The sequence below is a fragment of the Lepus europaeus genome, chromosome 6, assembly GCF_033115175.1.
Source record: "Lepus europaeus isolate LE1 chromosome 6, mLepTim1.pri, whole genome shotgun sequence".
Classification (NCBI taxonomy): Eukaryota; Metazoa; Chordata; class Mammalia; order Lagomorpha; family Leporidae; genus Lepus; species Lepus europaeus.
Window position 1 is genome coordinate 120,444,466 of NC_084832.1, and position 23,140 is coordinate 120,467,605.

The window sequence follows — 23,140 nt, forward strand, 5'->3', positions numbered from 1 at the left end:
TTGTGGCAGCTAGTATTTCCCTCCATCATCCCTGAAAAGCTCACAGAATAAGGGGGACCGTGACCTCAGCACCTGCAACGCACGTGCACATTCCTGGCCTTGGCTCATGGACTACACAGGCAGTGCAGTCCGGTTATGTCTGCGAGCTGCGACACCATCCACCATCTCTGAAGCCATTTCCAAGTTAGCCAGGCTCCTATGATCAGAGGGAGAGGCTCGGAGAGAACTGCCTGTCCCTTCCATTCCTTCTGCGTACACACTGTGTTCACCAGAGGGTACGGCAAAGCGAAGGGATCGTGTTGAGCTCCCAAGGAGGCCCTTGGCTGCCCACTGGGCCCAGCACTGTACGTACCTGCCCTTGTGTTGTACACAGTGTTTCTCTACGCATTTCTGCCTCTTCCAACAGTTATCTGTCATTGGTCAAATGTCATTTAACTAGAGTATCTGAGCTCTTACTCACCTTTTAATTTACTTTAAATATTTACTTATTTTTATTTGAAAAGGAGAGAAAGACAGACAAAAAGATGGAGAAAATTGCCATTCATTGAGTTACTCTCAAAATCCAGCTCGGGCTGGATGAAGACCAAGGACAGGAACCAGGAACTTAGCCGTGGTCAAGCATGTGGCTGCCGTCACCTGAGCCATCTCCTGCTGCCTCGCAGAGTCTGCACTGTAGACAGCTGGGTTCTGAGCAGAGCTGTGACTGTAGCCCAGGCACGCAAACACGGGACGCAGGCACCCTGAGTGGTAATTCCGGCACAAGGCCAGACGCCTGGCGCTTGTTCGCGTGTAGCGTTCTTCACTGCAGTTCCAAAACTCAAGGCATCTCACCCACGGTCTTCAAGCACCGTGAAATAGAGGTCTTCCATTTTCTCCTTCCTCAGTCATTCTTTGCTTACCTATGATCATGTACTTTTTTACGGTGGTGGAGGGATGACTGTTTTCCTTCACTTTGTTTATCTGGAAGGCAGACCAGCAGACCAAGAGACCACTCACTCCCAGGCGGACCAGGCTGAGGCCAGGAACTGGGAACTCCATCTGGTTTTCCCACGCGTGTGGCAGGGACTCAACTACCTGTGCCGTCACCAGGGCGTGCATCAGCAGGACTCTGGAGTCAGGAACAGAGCTGGGACTCAAACCCAGCATGGATTTAACTGTCCCCTCTGGTGGCTTACTGTGAAGCCAAACACTCAACCCATAAAGGTGGTTTTTAAGAGATTCAGGGTGATGCTTACCATCTGCTGGGTCAATGTCAAGATGATGAGCAGTCACACAGCGTGAGAGCAAGACAGAATGCATTGATTCAACTGTAAACATTCTTCAAGGATCACTGCAAGCCACAGCCCAGGCACAGAGCTTTGACGAAGAGCCTACCTCTGCCTCAGGAGGCTGAAGACAGATGAGACAGTCAAACGATGAGTGAGTTCATACAGGGTGCCGAGTGCGGGACACAGGCAGCGGTGAAACCCATGTTTGTCTTGGCAGGGCCAGGGAAGGACCCTGCTCTGGAAGGGAGAGTCCTACTTAAGTGAGGCCCAAGTAGAAGTCGCCCATGCAAAAAAGTAGAGAAGAGGATTGTAAGACTCCAGAGATGAGATCCATCTGCACAGAGTGGGAGGAGATGAGTAATGAAATCTGATCCTGGCGACAAATGCAAAAACCCTATTAAACACTAGGGAGAGCCAAGATATCAAGTCAAGAGAGGCCAGAGGTCAGAGCAAGTGGATTCAGCCAAGCTGAGAGGGATTCATCCCCACCTTCGCTGAAGTCTGAGGCTGGTGGAGGAGGGAAAGAAAGCAGAATTTCTCAGTGTCTACCATGTGCCTGAAACCACGCACTACCTAATCACGTTCTCACACAAACCCTTCAGAGAGTGTCATCAGCACTATTTGTAGCTGACGATATGGGCATCGTGTCTGGGATTCAAACTCATGTCTCATTCCAAAGCTGTGTTTTAGGCATGTACAGCAATGACCCCAGCAATGACCCCAGCAACGACCCTTGGTCAACCAAGGCAGGGCAGGTTTTTATAAACTTGACAGAAGCTATACATTTCTTTCTTTCTTTTTTTTTTTTTAAGGTTAACTTATTTATTTGGAAGGCAGAGTTTTAGAGGGAGGGACACACACACACAGATAGAGAGTGCTCACTTCGGCAGCACATATACTAAAATTAGAAAGAGAGAGAGAGACAGAGAAGGAATTTATCTTCCATCCACTGGTTCACTCCCTAAATGGTTGTATTGGCCAGGGCAGGGCCAGGCTGAAGCTAACAGACAGGAACTTCGTCTGGGTCCCCACATGGGTGCAAGGGCCCCGGCACTTTAGTCATTTTCTGTTGTTTTTGCAGGTTCATCAACAGGAAACTGGATCCAATTTGGAGCATCCATGACCCCAAAGAGTGGCCAGTTGGGATGCCCACATTCCAAGAAGGAGCTTAACCTGCTGTGCCCCAATACCAGTCCCCATACTTGGCCTTTCTGTGACCACAGGGAGGCAGGGTGATAGCAACAGAAGACTTCCAGGGACTTGGCCATGTTTGGGAAGAGATGTTGACAAACTACCGGAGGTGCGGGCCTGAGGTCCAAGGTTAAGGTCTAGAAAAACACCAATGCAAAACCAAATTTCTGTGTAGACGTTAACTGACACTTGGGATGGAAACATAAAGCCAGAAAGAAGAAAATAGTCAAGAGAGAGGGCCCAGCACCTGGCAGGAGGCTGAAACTACAGAAAAAGTGGCCAGAGAGTGGTTCCCAGTGATAGTGTGGCTGAAAGACCACATGCAGTCATAGGTTATTTGGTTGCTACAGTACAAGCTCCAAGAGTGGCCCCAAATCTGCTGCCACAGTCTGTCCCACACTCACACAGTCCATGCAGAAGGTCCAGACAGCAAGGAAAGCAATGTCCAGGATGGAGGGGCAGCAGACAGGGACGGGAGAGCAGGCCTAGAAGAGAGTGCCTAAGTGGGGTGATGAGGCCTTAGCTAACCGTAGCTAAATTACAAACAACCCGCCCACAGGTCAAAGATTAACAGAGGGATTGAAGGAGCTGTCCAATGGTTTACAACAGGAAGAATGAGAACCCAGCACAGATTCATTTAAATGTTGAAAGTTCAAGCCGACCTTCTGTGACATCATATTTACGCCAAGAAGACATTTCTAACAGGGCTGCTAGAGGATTAAGCCAGTGACCTTGGGCAGCAGTTAACGTTCCTCCCACAGTAGTGTTGAGGGGCACAGCTGCGGGAGAGAGGATCAGCTATTTGGTGCTGAATAACTTAACTACACAACTGTTTAACTTCTTCCCATCTGGGAGAGGACTGGAGATGTCAGTTGTAAGGTCCTAAACAGATGAAGTAGCCAAGAAAACAGGACTTGGATGTGGGACACAAGAGTGACAAATTTCAGAGTGAATAAGAAATCTGCTCAAAAGGCCAGTGCTGTGGCTCACTTGGCTAATCCTCCACCTGCAGTGCCGGCACCCCGGGTTCTATTCCTGGTTGGGGCACTGGATTCTGTCCCAGTTGCTCCTCTTTCAGTCCAGCTCTCTGCTGTGGCCCAGGAAGGCAGTGGAGGATGGCCCAAGTGCTTGGTCCCTGCACCCGGTGGGAGACCAGGAGGAAGCACCTGGCTCCTGGCTTCGGATTGGCGCAGCGCCGGCCGTGGCGGCCATTTGGGGGGTGTACCAACGGAAGGAAGACTTTTCTCTCTGTCTCTCTCTCACTGTCTAACTCTGCCTGTCAAAAAAAAAAAAAAAAAAAAAAAAGAAGAAGAAGAAGAAGAAGAAGAAGAAGAAGAAGAAGAAGAAATCCACTCAAAAGGTTAAAACTAAAACGGAACCATTAACATCGAAGAGAAGATGGACCAAGCAGTTTTGCTTTTCAGACGAGAGTATGGTTCCATGTAAGCTTTCTCACGTGCTTCCTACGTGCTTCCTGGTACTCTGTAACCAGCCGCTTAGTCCAAGCGGCCTGGACTTGCTTTCCGAGCAGATGGGCGATGGCTCCTGTGTCCATGGCCACTGCATGGCAGCACCTGCTTTGCCTGGAGCTCACCTGTTAAGACTGTCTTGACTTTTGGGAATTTTGTCTGGACTTAGCCACCTTTTGTCCTAGCTCATGTTTGATGTCCACAGGGCCGCAGGCTCCTTGTGGGAAAGAGAATCCATTAGATTCAAGAGAAAACCCAGTAGACTCAAAGGTAAAGGCAGACAGACCAAGATACACCAATCCAGGAAGAAAATCAGCAACAACAAGTACTCCCCTTTCTCAGCATGGCCAGAAAAGACAACCAGGTAATTCTCCAACCACTGGACTGTTTGCAAGATTGGGATAAATACCCATGGCTAAGACATAAGTGAAAAGATTATACGGTACTGTTAAAAAAGAAAAGCACCTTAGTTTTTCTCTGAGTATGTTAAGAACTGCATATGAAAGTCAGAAAAATACCTAAGTATGATATCCTTCCAGTGTCCAAGTTTTTCACGTCACCCAGAGATGAACGAACCTTTGGTACATGACATGCATAGGTCAACCATAAATGTACAGAAATCAGACTTCATTGGCTTAAATTTCAGTAAGTAAAACGCTTCCCCACCTACCCACCCATGATGGGCCAACAGTGGGAACAGCCAGAGAGCCCCCATCAACTGCAGATAAGGTCATTAGTCCTCGGAACCTGACTGCAGACCACACAGTTTCTGGGATTTGCAGTGAGAACAGACTTTTCTGTTTGCAACCCGTGTATAAAGGCCTTCCTGATATCTCTCCTAAACTGTTCATGTGTTGTAGCATTCCCACAAAGGGCACTGAACACAGCCAAGCAGGTGCAACCCTTCAGCCTAGGTTACAGAAACCAAGCAGTAGCCTCCCTCTGTGGGAACAGGAAGTAAATGTACAACTGCACCTATTCATTCCAGCACTCTGCATCATGTGTAAGCTACTCTGGTCTCTAGATACTGTAGATGCAAGGATGAAGGCACTCCCCATGCCCTCAAAGAGCTTGGTCTAGTGAAGGATCGAAACTCTACAAACTGGGGAGCTAATTTGGAGTAACAGTTAAGACACCATTTGGGACAACTCATCTCCTATTGGAGTTCCTGAGTCCAAGTCCCAGCTTTGCTTCTGAGCCAGCTTCATGCTAATGTACACCCTTGGAGGCAGAGTGTGATGGTACAAGCACTTGGGTTCCTGCCTTCCACATGGCAGGTTTTGAGGGAATTCATGGCTTCTGATTTGGGCCAAGCACCACCCTGGCTCTTGTAGGCAGTGAAGGAGTGAACCAGCAGGCAGGAGATCTCTCCGTCTCCCTCTCTCTTGCTCTCTGTGTAAAGTACAGTAGGCGAATGTTAAAAAACAGGTCACAAAAGTCTATCTGTGTACCTTGGCCCTAGGTCTGCCCTGAGCTGTTAGGAAAGGCCTCACAGGGAAGAGTGATGGGAGAGGAGGGGGAATAGGACTATGGCTACAGGAGAGGAGGTGGGGCCAGGGACAAAGTAGGATGCCACAGTCTCTAGCCACGCAGGAGTTGTGCCGGAAGAGGAACAAATGTCTGCTGAATAAATTAAAACGTATTCCTGCATTTGAAGGTCACTGAATCTAAGGAAAGCAATTCAAAACAAATAAACTAACGAATTCTGACCTGTTTATCTGTGATGCCCAGGACAGCTGTTGTCCCTAAAACAGAAAGGTCACATCACAGGCATGCAACTGGCAGCCACACGGGGAGCCATGCCAAGGGGCCTCTGCACTTCGACGAATGCTCTGCTGTTGCTGCCCTCAAATTTTTCAGTGCATTTTTGAACAAAGGGCCTCCCAATTGTGGTATTACATTGGGCCCTGAAAATTACGTAGCTAATCCCGAGAACAGGACATTTTCAGAGAACTTGGAATGGTTCAGTTTTGTATTTAATGTGGAAAGAGGGAGAGGGCTGGGGGAGGCTGGACAAGAAGGCAGCAGCGTACTCTGAAAGGCCTGTAAATCCTGCTAAGAATTTAGTTTGCTTGAAGGAGGAGGACAGACATTGAAGAATTTGAGCAAGGAGTCAGCGCGAGAAGTGACACACCAACACGGCGCAGATGGAGAGGTAACAAAGCCACCCCATTTAACGCCTTCTTACTCTTTGACTTTCATTTGTTGGCTATAAAGTTCTGATGCATGCCAACGTACAAAGTTCTCCAAGAGAAATCACTAATATGGCAAAACCTGTGAGTCTTTCTGAGACCAGGACGCAGGAAAGAGAGAATACAGGCAGGAGGCAGATGCAGAGGCACGGGAGAAAGCTCAGCCTGCTCTTCATTTTTCTGTAACTCAGCCCGAACCCATGAGCAAACCTTTTTTTTTTTTTTTTTTTTTTTCCAAATAGTGCATTTTGGCATAACATCCCCTACCTCCCCACCTCCGGCCCCTTCCTTTCTTTCAGTGGTTCTTGTTAGAAATGCGTTCTCTGTTCCACCCCAGTAGTACTGAGTCAGACTCTGTGGAGCTGCGGCCCAGCAATCTGTTGTTACAAGCCCTCTGGGTACTCCCCAGACAGCCAAGAGCTGTGGCCTCACAGATTATCCATGCCCCTGGAACTCAGATATTACAAGAACAATAGTGGAAATGTCCACTTGGGAACAGAATTAATCATCAAAGTGACTTGAGCGTCAAGGAGAAGGTTCAGTCTTGTTCTACACATATTTTCACAAGGATATACATTTAGTAAATGATATATGGCACACACAACTGCCACATGTTCGTAGGTGATTGTGCGATCAGTCCAGAATGACTACGAACAGATAGTACATCTTAGCTTCTGCCTTTGACGGTGATAGCAAGCAGAACAAAATAAAGATGAGTCTTTTAATTTTCTCTAGGCTAGCATGGTTGTTAACATGAGTGGAATGTTTTACTTATACCATCATCTTCCACAGGATCATGTCTGGTGATACCACTGGGTTGTTCACACTATTGAAATCTTGCAGCTCTGATAACACATGTTCAAAAGTCATTTTCGTTTACACGGTCTTTAGTAGTGCTGCAGGCAAACTGAGTTAGTGCTAAAAACCAGAATTTCTCAGATTCTTTCCATGGTCCTCATGAGTAATCCAATATATATTTAAGGATAAAAAGAGTAAATACTTTTGTGATAATCCAAATTTTTCCAATGGAATTTTAAACAGTTTGACAATTCAGTCTTGTTAAAAAAAAAGTGATATAAAATAAATGCTTCTTCATAAGCAACTGTCCGGTAAATATTATAATTCTGTCTCATATTCTCACAGTGGATGGTTTGCTGAGTCCTTCTGCAGAATTCCTGCAAATTAGAGCTCAATGATCGTCTTTATATTTTATCCAAGGTTTGAAATACATGGACCTGTCTCTACTTACTTGAACAATGGCCTCTATTATGGTGTCTTTTTCTTTAAATCCAAACATTATACTCAGCATTTTATGAATTCCCTATCCAAAATACAGGCAATTAAATTGTCTATAAGTTATTCAGAGCCACAGAAAATGAAATGAAATGGGAATTTGTACTTTGAAACGAGTTCAAAAATGTGTACCGTTTGTCAGTGGTAGTCTCTGTCAAATAGTCCTCACTCTGCTGTGAACAGATGAAATAATCGGATACAGACGTCTCTAGTAAAGCTATGTCCTTTCCAGGGGAAGAATGGCCTTTCTCGGCAACTGGGAATTGAATTCTTGACCTCACAGATGGATGGGAGAACAGAATGACGTTTCCTAGTGCCACGATACGTGAGGTGGAACGTGAGAACACTCCCCAGGGTAAAGAGGGGCAGCTGTGGGCATTTGTGCCATCCTTACCAACATGCAGGGCTGACCGGGAACTGATAGCCAGGGGTTGGGGAGGAAGGCAACACGCAGACCGGAACTCTGGAAAACCTGGAGAAAATGGTGAGGCCCTGACTGACCCTGACTCCAGGAGTCTGGCTGTGTCCTGGACGAAAGCTGTGACCCTCCTTTAATCGAAAAATTGAGGTACACCACAACCTCCATTCGGCTGGTCCTGATGACCCAGAGCCCCCACCCCACTGTGTTGTCCTGTGTCTTCAGCCCTCATTCAGAACCCCTGATGGAATATGGAAGGAATGAAACATTTAAGCCAATTTATTGGAAGGGCTCAAAGAATGGTGGTCTGGCGCATTATTTCTGGGCTGTTTGGATAAACGGATCTCTAGTAAGTAGACTTTCAGGCAGTATGGAAACAGTGTTTGGCACGAACTCCAACACACCACCTCTCTCCACTTATTATCCGTCCTGGGTCAGGGTTAGGGTCGAAATTGGTGCTGCTGTCTTCCTCTTCCATCAGACTCTTGTCTGATGCCTACAAATCAGACTGTTGATGCTATGACTAGAGCAAAGGGAAGTGACCTACAGAAAAATCCCACTTGAATGTCCTATGGGGACTGAAACATCACCTATGAGAAGCCCACTCATGACATCCTTACCTTTTCCTCATCCCTAAGGAATGCCGTTAGTTATACTACCTGTCAATAACCTGGTTGGCCAAGTGGAATTCTGGGAGACACTTGGTTCCCTAGGAAGTGGCTGAGATATGGTAAGAGCACGGGAGAGGGAGGAGGTACTACTGGGAAGACAGAGGGTCATTCTCGGCCTGGAGTGTGCACAGGCAGGCAGGAGCTGTGGGCTGAAGTGCAAGTGCCGTGTGGGCAGGGTCAAGTGTGAGACTCTGAACGCACCGACTTCAGTAGAGAGTGGAGGCTGGGTGAGGGGGAGGGAGCCACAGGAACCCTGGACTTCTGCCCCATCCTAGCCGGCAGCAGCAGGCACGTGGGTAGCGGGGGTACTCCACGCTTCTTCCCTGGGCAGGATGTTCTTCCCATCCTCTAGACGTGAAAAATGTTCCCATTGCCTTTCCTCCTCAGCTTCCAGGGAGAATGTCTCCATGCAGAAACACCCTAACACGTGGGTTTGTTTCAGAGACAGAACAGGTTGTGTGAGACAGACATGGGGCAAGAGATGCCATGACCCCCTTTCGTATAGAACCCAGTCCAACAAGCAACCTAGAATATAACTGAGACGAATTCCTATCTTCAATCAGGGTTTCAGGAAGAAAACATGGGCTGGGGAAGAAGAAGTGTATTCCCATGCCGAAGAAAAGCAGCAAAATATCACACAAATCCAGGACCCTTTATCTTCACCACTTCCCAGGTCCATCACTCTAACAGTTCCTAAAACTGTCCCCACCCAACTCCCAACCCCAATTCCCATCATCCAGCTTCTCCAGGTTACCTCTAGCTGTTTAGTGACAATGAAGTGCACAGTTAGGTCCAAGGGAATGGAGGAGTCTGTAGGGGAAGGGCACCTTCATTTGGTCTGTCTCCAGCAGAGTGTAAACTCTGTGAGATTAGGGACTTTGCTCCGTCCGATCTATAGCAACAGTCAGCATGGAGTGGGTTCAATGACTACTGAGCGAGTGAATGAATATCCTAGCAGCACACAGCACTGCTGTCCAAGGGCTCCTCACATTGTTTTTAGCCATGCTTACTAACCCTACACTGGAATTATGCCGCTTATTAAAAGGCACAAAACTGGGAGTGGGCACTGGGCCTAGGCATTAAGACGTCCGTAGCACACACCAGTGTGCTTGTGTTCAAGTCCCAGCTCTGGCTCTTGGCTCCAACTTCCTTCTGATGCACACCTGGAGAGGTACAAGGGAAATGGCTTAAGTCACTGGATTTTTGCCAACCACATCAGGGAGGTGGATTGCATTCCTGTCTCCCATCTTCAGTCCCCACACAGTCCTGCCTGTTGTAGGCATTTCAGAAGTAAACCTGTGAATGGTAGGCTCTGTTTCTCTTTTTGTCTCCTCTATATCTCTAACATAAAATTAAAAAAAAAAATTGTAAGACTGCATCCTGAGAGAAATTCGTGTTTTCTCCTGTTTTCATTGAATTTCTTGTGTTGTGCCTTTTAGCGAGACTATCCTTCATGAATCCATTTTCTTCATATGTTACTGGAGCAACGCCAAGCCTAGGATACTGAGATGTGAGATGCGCAGCCTTGAGCTTTTACAGTGAAGACCGAGCGCCTTATCATTGTGCTCTCACTGCCTTTACTGTTAATAAACAGAGATGACCCAAGAGTGACCTCAGCATGAGTACTCAGTCTTACAACTCCTTCTCCTCCACCCAATCCCTCCAAGGAGAATTTTCTTCTGATGATTTTACTTCTGTACCAGTGAGCCTCTTTCCTGTGTCATGTGAAGAAGGGAGCAAACTAACTGATGAAGTGTCTTGCCACCTGGGGTAAATAAGGGCTAGGAAAATGTTTTAGGAGGTCGCAGGGTCAAACCTAACTCAAAGGCAGGCACATATCGGGTATCCCCCCTGCCCCCATCCCTGAGGGAGGAATCTCTCCTCTACTTATTTTTGGGTACCATGACAACAGTAAAACAGTCTTCCGTTCAGTTTTTTCCCCTTGCTCAATCGCTAGAAAATGTCTACGGAGAGAGTGTCTTCCTTAAAACAACAAACTGCTTGTAGCTCTCTGCCCTGGGAGAAAAGGAGACAACCTCAGAGAGTTGAGTTTCCATGGCCTCCGCAGTTGTAGGCTGCAAACTGGACAGCACCAGACTTCTCACCCCCGGAAACGCTCTGGTGATCAGTGCCTCCTGGCCTCACCGGAAATTTGTTTTTGGAAAGGAAAATCAATGGGAAATTCTTCACTTGGGAAGGCTCTGAGGTTTCACAGCTCAGACAATAGAGGCAGAAACATGCTAAAAAGCTCGCTGAAGAAAACCCTACTTCAGCCATTGAAGGACACTAGGAACTCTACCAGTTCTAAGCATAGGGTGGCTCTATCCAAGTTCAATAGACAGAGAAAAACTCCCAGGACACTTCTCAGGATGCATCCTCCACACTAGATTTTCCTGATGGTTCCATCTGAAACAGCAGTGGCCTTGGAGTCTTTGATAAAGGTTGGTGATTAGCAGGACCTCAGACTCAGCCTGCCTGGACAGGAACACTGTTAAGAACCCGCTCCCACTCTCCTCTGATGCCATCTCACCCATCAGCTGTGTCACCTCTCCCTGACCAGCAAAGACTTAGCAGCAGGGACAAGAACATCTTGCCATCAAAGAGTTGAGGATTCCCATCCCCAAGCCCCCAGAAGACAGGCCAACCTGGGGCGCACTGGACATCCTGGTGAACTAGAACCTTCTCTTCAGGAAGGCAGCAGGATCCTCCCTGAGATGTCCTGCTGTCTGCACAGTACTGTCAGTCACGGTTACTACACACAGAGCGGGTGCACTGGTGACGTGTGTCAGTCAGGGAGTCCTATCACGGCTTCTAATGGCAGAGTCTACTGCTGACCAGCTGTGTGCTTGCCAAGCTTCTGAGCCGCTGTATAGTTCACCCAACTATGAAAGGGACATTAACAGCAGCAGCAAATGGTGCCAGGTACCAAGCCCTAGTCTAGTGCTTTGCCTTCATGAACTAACACAACACTTTCAACAACACCACAAGGCAAGCATTTTATTATAGGATTCCTTAGTCTTTCCCTCTCTACTCTCTGGTCTAGAAACCTCCAATAGGCAGGTAGGATGATGATGTGGGTAATGGCATTATTTCACTTAGTACTTCTAAAACCATGAGCAGAGGACTCCTCCTTTACCCATTTTACATTGAGGAAACTGAGGCACTGAGGACACAGACAACTGACGTCAGGACAGTAAGCAGAAGTGTTGAGAATTATAGCCCCTCCGACCCTCAAGGCTGTGCTCTTAAAGATAACACATCATGGCAGCTGCCCCTGTCTGCTCAGAAGGGAGAAAACCAATTCAGATCACAAGCCTGTGAGTGGGAAACTTTCAAAGAGGGTAGCTGAAGAGCTGCTTTCAATGCTCACATCAAAATAAACAGAACTGATAGACACAATCAAAACCTCTGGCTTTAATTTTGTTGTTGTTGGGTTTTTTTTTTTCTCCTTCCTTGGTACAGGATTTTATAATGAGGTTTCCATGAGAAAAGAGATCCTGTGGTCATGTGAAATAATCAACAAAAAGAATGTCGGAAAGAGTACTGGTGAGCCGTATGAGGAAATCGCTAACAACATGTTTGTCTCCATACCGGCACGAAATTCCGTAAGTGAACTCTGTTGCAATCTACAGGACAGCAGTAAACCGCCCCTAGAGGGCACCAAAGTGACCAGTGCTTTTTCTTTTTTTTTCCTTCTCTTTTCTTTTAAATCTATTTCTGTAGATCTGGCATGGACTCCTTGCATCCCTGAGGGTTTCTTGATGGTCCTTAAAAACTCCCTCGGGGCCTTTCTCTGGTTTGGAGTGTGGGCCACGGTCACCCAGAAAGCTAAATGCAGCCGCTGGGTGATAAAAGCCTGCGGTACACTGACCTCCGGCCAACCGCAGGGCGGCAGAAAGCATCGAGTGCAACCACAAAGTGGTTCGCTGGCACAGAACCTTCCCAGCCCTTGGAAAGAGATACCAGGGGACGCTGCTTTGTCTCCATTTTGGAAATCTTTCTCTTAACAAGAGGAAAATTCTGAGACCCACCAGTCTGCCATCGCTGGGGCACAGCCACAGGTGGAAGAAGGGGTATGCACATGCTGTGTGGGATCTCACAGCACAAACCCTCTGATCCTCCAGGAGATGTTTAACTGGCCAAAGTCACTCTGAAAGTACAGGCTGACAACCTGTAGTGGAACACTCCAGCTCTTTTAGAATTTGGCCGGTTTGGGTTCTTCATAAAGATGTAAGAGGAATTAAACTTAACCCCAAAGTCCTCAGGAGTGCACACAACCCCTGGTGTTGTCCGGTTATCATGAGCTCCTAATGCACACCCTCTGTCAAGGTCACAGCATGGCGCTTGCACACAACCACAGCCTCATGCAATCGGGCAAGAGGAGACTCTGTTCTGAAGAAATTGAGAATGACAGCATGAAGACCATGAGTTCTACTTTTAAAATATTGCCACTGCTTATTCTTCAGCACTGCCTTTGAGCCTGAAATTGATGTACTTAATGGCTAGTATTGGTTGATGGAAATAAATTACACGAAAGAATGGCTTTCATCATATTGCTCAATTTAGGGATTTCTTTCATTTCAAAGGCAAGGTTAATTACCTCTAGAAAATGTTAAGCAATTACCCACTAATAATAGCGGGGAAGATGCTCCCAGAGCAGTCAATTCGAGGCAGGATGGAAAGTTCGGGGCTGGGGGGGGTAGGCTTTTAGATCTGGATTGATGCTGAAAACTGAAAACTATGTTAAGCTTTTAAAGCCTTTAATGGAGACATGAGGCTGCTGCCCTCCAAGCAGCCTTGGCTCTCAGTCTGTTCCATTTCTGAGGACTTGCAGGGAGAGCATATTTGATGCATACTGCATTTCGCTCCTGCCACCTCTTCCTCTCACTACCACACACCCAGAGTGTGGCAGTGGTCCAACTCTGACAACCCATGGGCTCCCACGACGACGTGCATCCTGCATTCAAGGTGAAGAAATGTTTAGCCTGGGGTTCTTAAAATTCACCCAAAGGTTTCCAAGTTTGCTCTTACACTGCTGTCAGTTTGACAGGCTATTGTAGCTCTGGGCCCAGGCGGTGCCAACCTAAAGCCTGGGCTCACCACACACACACACTATACTGATGCATCTCTCCATTCTCCCATTCAACGTCAAGCCACTGAAGAGTAACAGTGCTTTCAAACAGAATTCTCTACCACTGGCTCAGCTGAGACCCTACGGTGGTAGATACAGAAGACTGAATGATCAACACACTCTTTTCTTCTCTATAGGAAATCTGGCTTGGGGCAGCACAGCTGTTCACACGCCAGACTGCCCTCTCTATCCTTGATGCCCAGTTCTTCTGCAGCCCCTTGGTGCCTGGGAGGAAAGCTGAGCAGTAGCTACCTGCAGGTGCTTTGAGGAGTGAGCCCAGCTGGGTGTCTGAGGGTGCTTGCGTCTCAAAGTGGAACTGGAGAGGGTAATGAGTGGAAACCAACAGGCACCTCCGTATGGGTGATAATCCTTTATAAGCAACTCTTGTCGGAGCTAGCAACTGCTAAGACAGAATTCTGTAGCCAGGCAAATGCATTCCCATGCCTTTCTCCCCGGGAAAAGTAATTCTCGATTTCATGGGCCTACTATAGAATGACCTAGAGTCTGCCTGCCTACATATATACATATACATGTATTAAAATACATAAAATATTAAATTAAAAATACATATTTTAAGATTTATTGTTTTGGTCAGCGCCATGGCTCAATAGGTTAATCCTCCGCCTTGTGGCACTGGCACACCGGGTTCTAGTCCTGGTCGGGGTGCCAGATTCTGTCCCGGTTGCCCCTCTTCCAGGCCAGCTCTCTGCTGTGGCCCGGGAGTGCAGTGGAGGATGGCCCAAGTGCTTGGGCCCTGCACCCGCATGGGAGACCAGGAGAAGCACCTGGCTCCTGCCTTCGGATCAGTGTGGTGCGCCGGCCACAGCGCGCCGGCCGCGGCGGCCATTGGAGGGTGAACCAACGGCAAAGGAAGACCTTTCTCTCTGTCTTTCTCTCACTGTCCACTCTGCCCGTCAAAAATAAAAAATAAAAAATAAAAGATTTATTGTTTTATTTGAAACCCACAATTGCAGAAAGAGAGGGAGAGACAAAGAGATCTCCCACCCACTGATTCACTCCCCAAATGGCCACGATGGCAGGCAGTGCCAGGCTGAAGCCAAGAGTCCAGAGCTTCTTCTGAGACTTCCACACGGGTACAGGGGCCCAAGAACTTAGGCCATATTCTGCTTCTTTCCCAGGCACATTAGCAGGGAGCTGGATAGGAAGTGGAGCAGCTGGGTCTATCTAGAACCGGCATCCACGTGGGATGCTGGCATCGCAGGCAGTGGCTTTACCTGCTATGCAACAATGCTGGCCCCACATCCCTGCATTATAGTTTGTCAAGATCTCAGCATCAATCTTACGTGTGCTTGCGCATCAACAAAACAGAGTTTACTTGTAATCTTGAAATCAAAGCCCAGAGTTTTGAGTATTGCATAAGGGAGAGAACTATTCATTTGCTGGTATGTGCATGGAGATCTCTGGATTCTCATTTCTGATAGAAGGCAGAAGCCATCATAATATACTGTCTGCATGCCAACTGAGGACTTACTGTGTAGGCTTCCTTTGAGCATCGGCAATAAAGAGGAATAATTTTGCACGCAAACGATTTGCCAGCAAACACAAGAGAACAGAGAGCATCCTTCAGAATGACAGACAGCAAGAGCCTAAATTCACTTTAAAGAAACCACACAATGTTAGGGTTTCCATCCAGGAGGGAATGTGAGGAGTCAAAGGAGTTAATAGTAGGGGGATCCCAATGGAATCTGGGGTGTAAAATATTTGTTTCCTTCCCCAAATGTTATCTTTAGCAAGAACAAACAGGCCGCCCTCCTTCCTTCAGAATCTCCAAATTTACCATGACAACAGCAAGGGAGCTCCTCCTGAGCTCCCACCTTTAGAAGCCAGACAGGATGGAGAATAGTTTTTTGTTTTTTTAAGAAAACTTTTAATAAATACAAATTTAGAAAGTACAACTTTTGGATTATAGCAGTTTTTCCCCCCATAACCACCCTCCCACCCACAAACCATCCCATCTCCCACTTCCTCTCCCATCCCATTCTTCACCAAGATTCATTTTCAATTATCTTTATATACAGAAGATCAACTTGGTATATACTAAGTAAAGACTTCAACAGATTGCACTCACACAGACACACAAAGTATAGAGCACTGTTTGAATACTAGTTTTACCATTAATTCGCACAGTACAACACATTAAGGGCAGAGATCCTACATGGGGATTAAGTGCACAGTGACTCCTGTTGTTGATTTAACAATTGACACTCTTATTTATGACGCAGGATGGGGAATTGTAAATGAAGTCTTTTGATGGTTTTTGTCCCTGCCTGGTAACTGAATGCCAATCTGATTTTCAAGTTTGTACTTAAAGCCCACTGCCACCAGTCCCTTTAGGTCTTCTTCTCTTAGAACCCCCCTCTTTGCCGCTATGGCACGAGGTTTCCAAGCTAAATAAATCCTACTTTACTTTCAAAAACAACAACAACAAAAAACCATACAGGGGCTGGTGCTGTGGCGTGGTAGACTAAGCCTCTGCCTGTGGTGCCTGTTTGTGTCCCAGCTGCTCCACTTCTGATCCAGTTCTCTGCTACTGTCTGGAGGGACTCGGGGAAAGCTCCTGGCTTCAGAAAAGCCCAGCTCCAACCGTTGCGGCCATTTGCAGAGTGAACCAGTGGATGGAAGACCTTTCTTTCTGTCTCTCGCTCTCTATCTGTAACTCTACCTCTTAAATAAGTAAATCTTAAAAAAAAAAAAAGCTATAAAATCTCACCCCCTCCTCCCCAAAAAGAAACCGTTCAATCTGTAAAAACATTTTTCTTCCGTATAGTTCCAAGCATACTGTCGCTTACGGAGGCAAAGCTCAGTGTCCAACCATTGTGTTTTTGCTATACCTCATTCTACCTTTTCCACAACTGTAGACCTACCTGTCCCTGTTTATACTCAGCCATCAAATGTCACGGAAATGTTCAATATTGGGGCTGGAAAGAACACACAGCAACTTGCAGTCTTATCCTTTCAGTTTATAAATGAGGAAACAGACTCAGAGCCCTGAAGTAACTTTCCTAAGGTCTCACAACTAGTTAAAGCCAGAACTGGGATGAAAATCCAGACGTGCTGGCTCCAAGTCCAACAACGCTCAGATCCAAATGTTACACATGACATCTTCTCTGTGGGACTGCAGGCAGAGAGCACTCATCACACCACGGTGAAGAGGAGCAGGACAGGAAAAGAGGAAGAATCCAGGGTTTTCAGGTCATTCTTCCTCGCTTCCTCTAAAACTGGCTCTATGGGACAAAGTCCCTTTGTTGTGACCTAAGAAATAGCCCTGGCACTTCAGATATTGAACTAGGGGATTTCTTATGTACACAGGAAGTGTCATCCAAGTTATCACAGCAAACTCTAATGTAGGTAGTTAGTAATCCTTAAGTGAGTTAGTTTTTAAAATATGCATATCCTTCAACAAAATCATATTTTAAAGAGAGGAAAGTTTATTCAAGCATAACAAGAGACGCAGCCTGTGGTTAGGGATTAATGCAGGTCTGATGACTCTATAGTACTCATTCATTCATTTCCCCATTGATTTGTGCAACAAATATTTATGGCCAATAGGACAGATGGAGCCATGTCTCACTCTGACTTTCTGACTTAGTTGGTGTGGACACTGAATGAGTATGTACAGTCAGTTGTAGGGGAACACACCAGACAACGGGAGCAGGCTGTCTTCTGTGGCTCTTGATGGGAGCACTCCAGGAAGTGGAGGGACATTTCCGGTTGCTAGAATGCCAAAGGCATGCTGCTGGCCTCCAGGTATGAAAGGGAAGGGGTGCTGGATGTCCTGTGCTATCCCACCGACCCTGCAGCCCTGCAAGTTGCCCTCTATCTCTCATGGCTTTTCAGACCTTCTGGATTCATGATGATAAACAAAACAAGTCAAAACTCCTGCAGATCATGACTCATGCCTAGGCTCTGACTCTGGTTACAGATCTACACCAAATGGACAACTCTGTCAAGCACTACACGTCTAATGGGTAAGGACATATTTTGTTCAAGAGTTAAGAGTACGATCACAATCAGAAATGCAGATATCAGTCTCTATCTGGGACCTCAAGAAGACAGCTCCTAGGGAAGGTTCTTGTGACTGGTATAAAACAAGACAGGACTACACCGTGGAGCTGGCACCACAAGGCCGAGTCCCAAGATGCTGGAGGTGTGTGTGGGTGGGGTGGGCAGTGTATGCTGGAAGACCAGGAAGGTGAGCAGTGAAGCCCAGTGCATCAGTGACATCAGCCTTTTGTCCAGCCGGACGCATGGTGGATGCAGGTAAGAGGCTGCGAACTTCACAATGGTGCTCAGAAGGCCCCGTGTCTCTCAGTAGCCTGCCTGGAACTTCAGCACCCTCAGGTACCATGATGCCCATGGCCACTTCTCTGATAACCTCTTCTTTCCTGACCCTCTGAGAAACACGGGCGCAGCAATGCTGGGCAGCTGGCCCACAGGCAGCTTCCTGAGAACTGGAAGTGGACTGCAAGGCTTTGTCGTCATCTTGTGATTTCTTTTTGCTCTGCAAATCCAGCCATCTGATAGTTGAGAGCTTTATAAGCTAGGGTAGAGTGGGATTCAGGGAAAGCAGACAGGAAAGCAACACAGGTCCCTGGAGGAGGCTATCCCTAGGGTCCCCCGCCTCCTGCCCTTGATGCAGGAGAGCCTTGGCCCTGGTCCCTGAGAAATGTCCTTCACATAATTAACTAAGCCCTTGAGGGTTTACAGTTATCAAAGCCATCAGGCTCCATTCTGAAGCAAGAATTTAACTTCTTTTACAAGTCCGTTTTCTGTCTCTGACTCGGATTCTGATTATTACAATGTCCGCTTTGCAGAATGCGAAGTGCTTGTAGTCAAAGAGCTGGAGTTTGTGGAGTTTGTGACCGGGGAAGCTCCAGTCACAGCAGTCACGGGAAACGTGCAGCCTGGGAGTGGCCAGCCGGCCTTCCTGACTTCTTAGAGGTTGCCCTGTGTGTGAGGTCACCTCTGCTGGTAGCACAGATGAGAAGATCAAGTTACTTTGCCAAGGTCTTCAAATGGTCTCAAATGGCAACTAATTTTAGTCAAAGTGGACTCAATCCCAATTTGAAGCAGGGACTGAGGAGAGCAAGGCTCCATATCCCGTTACAAGAGCTGTCCAGAATCTCTGTAATACTGTATATTAAATCCTTATAATAAGCTGCTCTGTGAGTCTTGGGGCAGGTTCAGTATTTTCAGCGCAGTGATTACCCTCTGGTCTGCTGGCCAGCTGAAGCCAGAGTACTCTTTCCCTTGATACGTTTCCATAACATCTCTCATCGGCCCAGTGAAACTTGTTGTTAAGGGCAGAGCTAATCTAATGCAGCCTGCCCTGCTGCATCATGCCAGGAGGCTTGGTGTGTTTCTTTCAGCGATTCTGTGAGGACGGTTCACTTCTCTGGGAGAGTTTCAGCTCCATCAAGTTAGTTAACAACGCAGCTGCAAAGAACAGCTCTTGAAAACGGCCGTCCCAACTCATCCTAGAAAGGGCGCCCCGTTGCCTAGACTGACACCAAATGGGAGGTATTACTTTACCAATTCCATTTCAGTTTGTGTGTGCATATTGATGCTTAAATACCTGTGTTGTTCCAAAAGAAATCTGCAGGGACTGGGGTGGGGGGAGAAGAACTGGAATTTACATATCATTGAATAACACTGATTTGTGATTCCAATTCGACTGAGATCCACTTACTTACAGCTTGAGCTATGCAAGGCACTGACAACAGACATGATGAAGGTGATTCCAGGCTAGGAGGGGCAGGAGAACACACACACACACGTTGGATTTCTAAGTGATGTCTGCAGAGGAGCCACGGAATGCAACAGTGTGGAGCAATTTTAAGAGATCCAAGTGATTTTGCTTTGAATCCTGGGGCCGGGGAAGTAAACACATTGGTCAGCCACGGAGCAGAGCAGTGTCCCAGATGAGGGAGATCCATCTCAGCCGGCAGGAATGACGCGGGCCCTGGGAGGACACCTCTGCCCACACCCCCGCCCTGTCCTCTCCACCCTGCGTCTCGCTTGCCCGTCGCCCTCGCCCTCCCCCCAGCAGTTCACGGATGCTGCTGGCCTTGTGGAGGTTTGTTTCTGGCTCTGTTGCGATTCCCTGGCACCAGCTGCACTTGGCGTCTCCTCTCTTGGACAACGTTTACTGCCCTGGCCCAGCACTGGTCCCTGCACTGATTGCTGAGGCTCCACCCCAGGCTGCCCTCCACCTGATCCCTGGTCTCGGGCTCCAGGAGTAGGTGCCAGCTCAGTTCCAGCCACACCCTCGCGCAGTTCTCGGCAGGGCCAATGGTTTTCTGTTTTGTTTATTCGCTCCTCAGGCCTCACCCTCACCCTCTTCCTGCCATTCTGAAAGAAAATCTGGTGCTGAGGCCTCATCAAAACAAACTGACAAATATATGAAGGAGCAAAAGACTGGATCAAAAATCCAAACAAAATAAAAGTAAAACCTAGAGAACTTTCCTTCTGTTAGAGGATTTGTGTCTTTCTTATCCAGCCCCCGGAACATGAAAGGGCTCAGCGCAGGAGCAGATACTGGAGAAGTACAAGGCCAAAGACAGGTGCCCCATGGAGGTGTCCCAGCGGCTCAGCAGAGGACTCCACCTGGTGGCTTCTGCTTTTAAGATGCTCCGTATCAGTACTGTCAGTAGAATACAATGCTAGTCATATGTGTCATTTCATTTTATAGTAACTACATTAAAAAGCAAAAATAAAATGAAATAATTTTTAAAAGATATTTTAGGTGCTCTAGTGTAGTAGGCTAAGCCTCTGCCTGTGGCGCCAGCATCCCATATGGGGCACCAGTTCATATCCCAGCTGCTCCTCTTCTGGTTCAGCTCTCTGCTATGGCCCGAGAAAGCAGTGGAAGACGGCCCAAGTGCTTGGGCTCCTGTGCCACGTGGGAGACCAGGAGTAAGCTCCTAGCTCCTGGCTTTGGATCAGCCCTGCTCTTGCTGTTGTGGCCATTTGTGAGTGAATCAGTGGATGGAAAATCCTTCTCTCTGTCTCTCCCTCTGTCCGTAACTCTGCTTTTCAAAGAAACAGTATTTTATTGAAACCCATTCTCCTTATAAAATAATGCATGAAATTAATACTGATGCATTTTACATTATTTAAATAAAACCTCAAGGGTATCAACTTAGATGCTAAATCCTCAATAAAGTGCAATACAGTCCTACCAAAGGTACTGATTTCAGCAAGATGGCAAAGCAAGGAGTCCCAGCCCTCGAGTCCTCCACAAACCACGGAAATTCGAGAGTAACACATGGGTCAAGAAGTACTGTGTGGGGTCCAGAATCCTCTCAAGAAACTTCAGGACCCAGAGGAGCACACAATGAAGAACAGCCACACTGAAGCAGCTAAGAGCAGCAATTTCACCTCTCACAAGCCAACAGTTCTGAGCCAGTAAGGAGCCCACCTCAGCCCACGACTTTTCTCTCAGTGGGGAAGGACAGGACACAACATGACCCAAGGTCCTCGGCCTCTGGCATGCCACCACATATGCAGCACAGACACAACTAGCTTAGTTCAGATGCCTGGGCAGCTAAGCATGCGTGAAAGGGGCAGGTGACTGGCTGCAACAAGCGCGGCTCTGTGGGACTGAGAGAAGCTTGGACTTGGCCTCTAGGACGCGGCGGGAAGAGGTGATCATGGCTGCTCAGTGTGCTGCCCAGGGAGGCTGGTTTGGTTTCACGTCACCTGAAGCACTGAAGGGACTGGCATGGTCTGGACACTTATGGGCAGCGAAGAACAAAGAAAAGGGACAGGACGCTTGGCAGGGCCTGGGCAGCTCAGCAAGACTGAGAGAAGGCACAGGATTCCAAGCTTCCCTTCTGCGGTGGGGGGGAGTAGAGTGTCCTGATGAGGCGCTCCCAGAACCTTTAGCTAGGCTGATTAGCCAAGGTGCTTCCTTGGGGTGAGTGCTGTGGCATACTGGGTAAAGCGGCTGCCTGTGGTCCTGGCATCTCATATGGCTGCCGGTTTGAGTCCCGCCTGCTCCAATTCTAGTCCACCTCCCTCCTGGTGGCTTGCAAAAGCAGTGGACAATGGCCCAATTACCTGGTCCCCTGTGCTCACATGGGAGACCCAGGTGAAGCTCCTGGCTAGCCCCGCCCCGGTGCAGCCATTTAGGGAGTGAAAAAGCATATAGAAGATGCCCTCTCCCCCTCCCCCTCCCTGTCCATATTCTGTGTTTCAAATAAGTAAATATTTTTTAAAAAAGGTACTTCCTTAAAGAAGCCAGTCCATAAACACTGGGAAAAGCAACTGTGTCTTCAAATGTGCAAATACCAGCACAAAGCCACAGGAAAATGAATAATCAGGGGAATCTGGTCCACTTAAAGGAACAAAATAAATCTCCAGTAAAAGATCCCAAAGAAAAGGAAATTCATGAATTAGCTAATAAGGAATTCAAAATACAAGAGCCAAAGGAAGTGTAGAACAGTGACATGAAATGAAGTCAGAAAACTGATACATGAGAACATCAGCAATGATTCAAGGTGCCTAACAGAGTCCCTAAAATGCAATGTACTAGAGTAAAATGGGCATTTTGAGATTTGATGACTGTTTACAGCCCTTGTCTCTTTTGTTGAGGACAGTGCTTTTTTTTCTTTACACTATTTGTTGAACTCTTTTTTTTAGAAAGCTTTTATTTAATGAATATAAATTTCATAGGTACAACTTTAGAAATATAGTGGTTCTTCCCCCCATACTCGCCCTCCCATCCTGACTCCCATCCCATCCCATTATTCAAGAAGATCATTTTTAATTAACTTTATATACAGAAGATCAACTGTGTACTAAGTAAAGACTGCCACAATTTGCTCCCCGCCACACACAACGTACAAAATACTGTTTGAAAACAAGTTCTATAGTTGAGCTCTTTTACTTTGTGTAGGATTAACTTTATGATCATTAGGTAAACTAAAAGCAGACCCTTTCAAAACTGAAAGGGGAAATGGGAAAGGGAGGATGAAGAAAGACTGGAGCACGGGTGGATGGAGGGTAGGGCAGAAGTATCACTATGCTCCTAAATCCATATAAATGGAATACACGAAACCTGTATAACTTGAAGCACAATTTAAAAAAAAAAACATAGAAATCCTGGAGCTAAAGAATATAATAACTAAAATGGAAAACTCACTTCAAGACTTTAGTAGCATCTTTGCTCAAGCAGAAGGTAGGATCAGTGAAACTGAAGACAGGTCATTTGAAATTATCCAGAGAGAGGATCAAAAAACAAAAAAGAATGAGTAACAGTGAAGAAATCTTAAGGGACTTATAGATCTTATGGGACAATATCAAGTGAATGTGTGTGTTTGTGTGTGTGTGCGCACGCGCACTATATGTAACATATATAATAATATAAAATGGAACTCTCAGAGAGTAGAAATAATTCTATGTAATACCTGAAAACTTTCCAAATCTGGAATAGGATGAAACCCAACAAATATGGTAAATCAAAAGAAGCTTCCATCAACACAC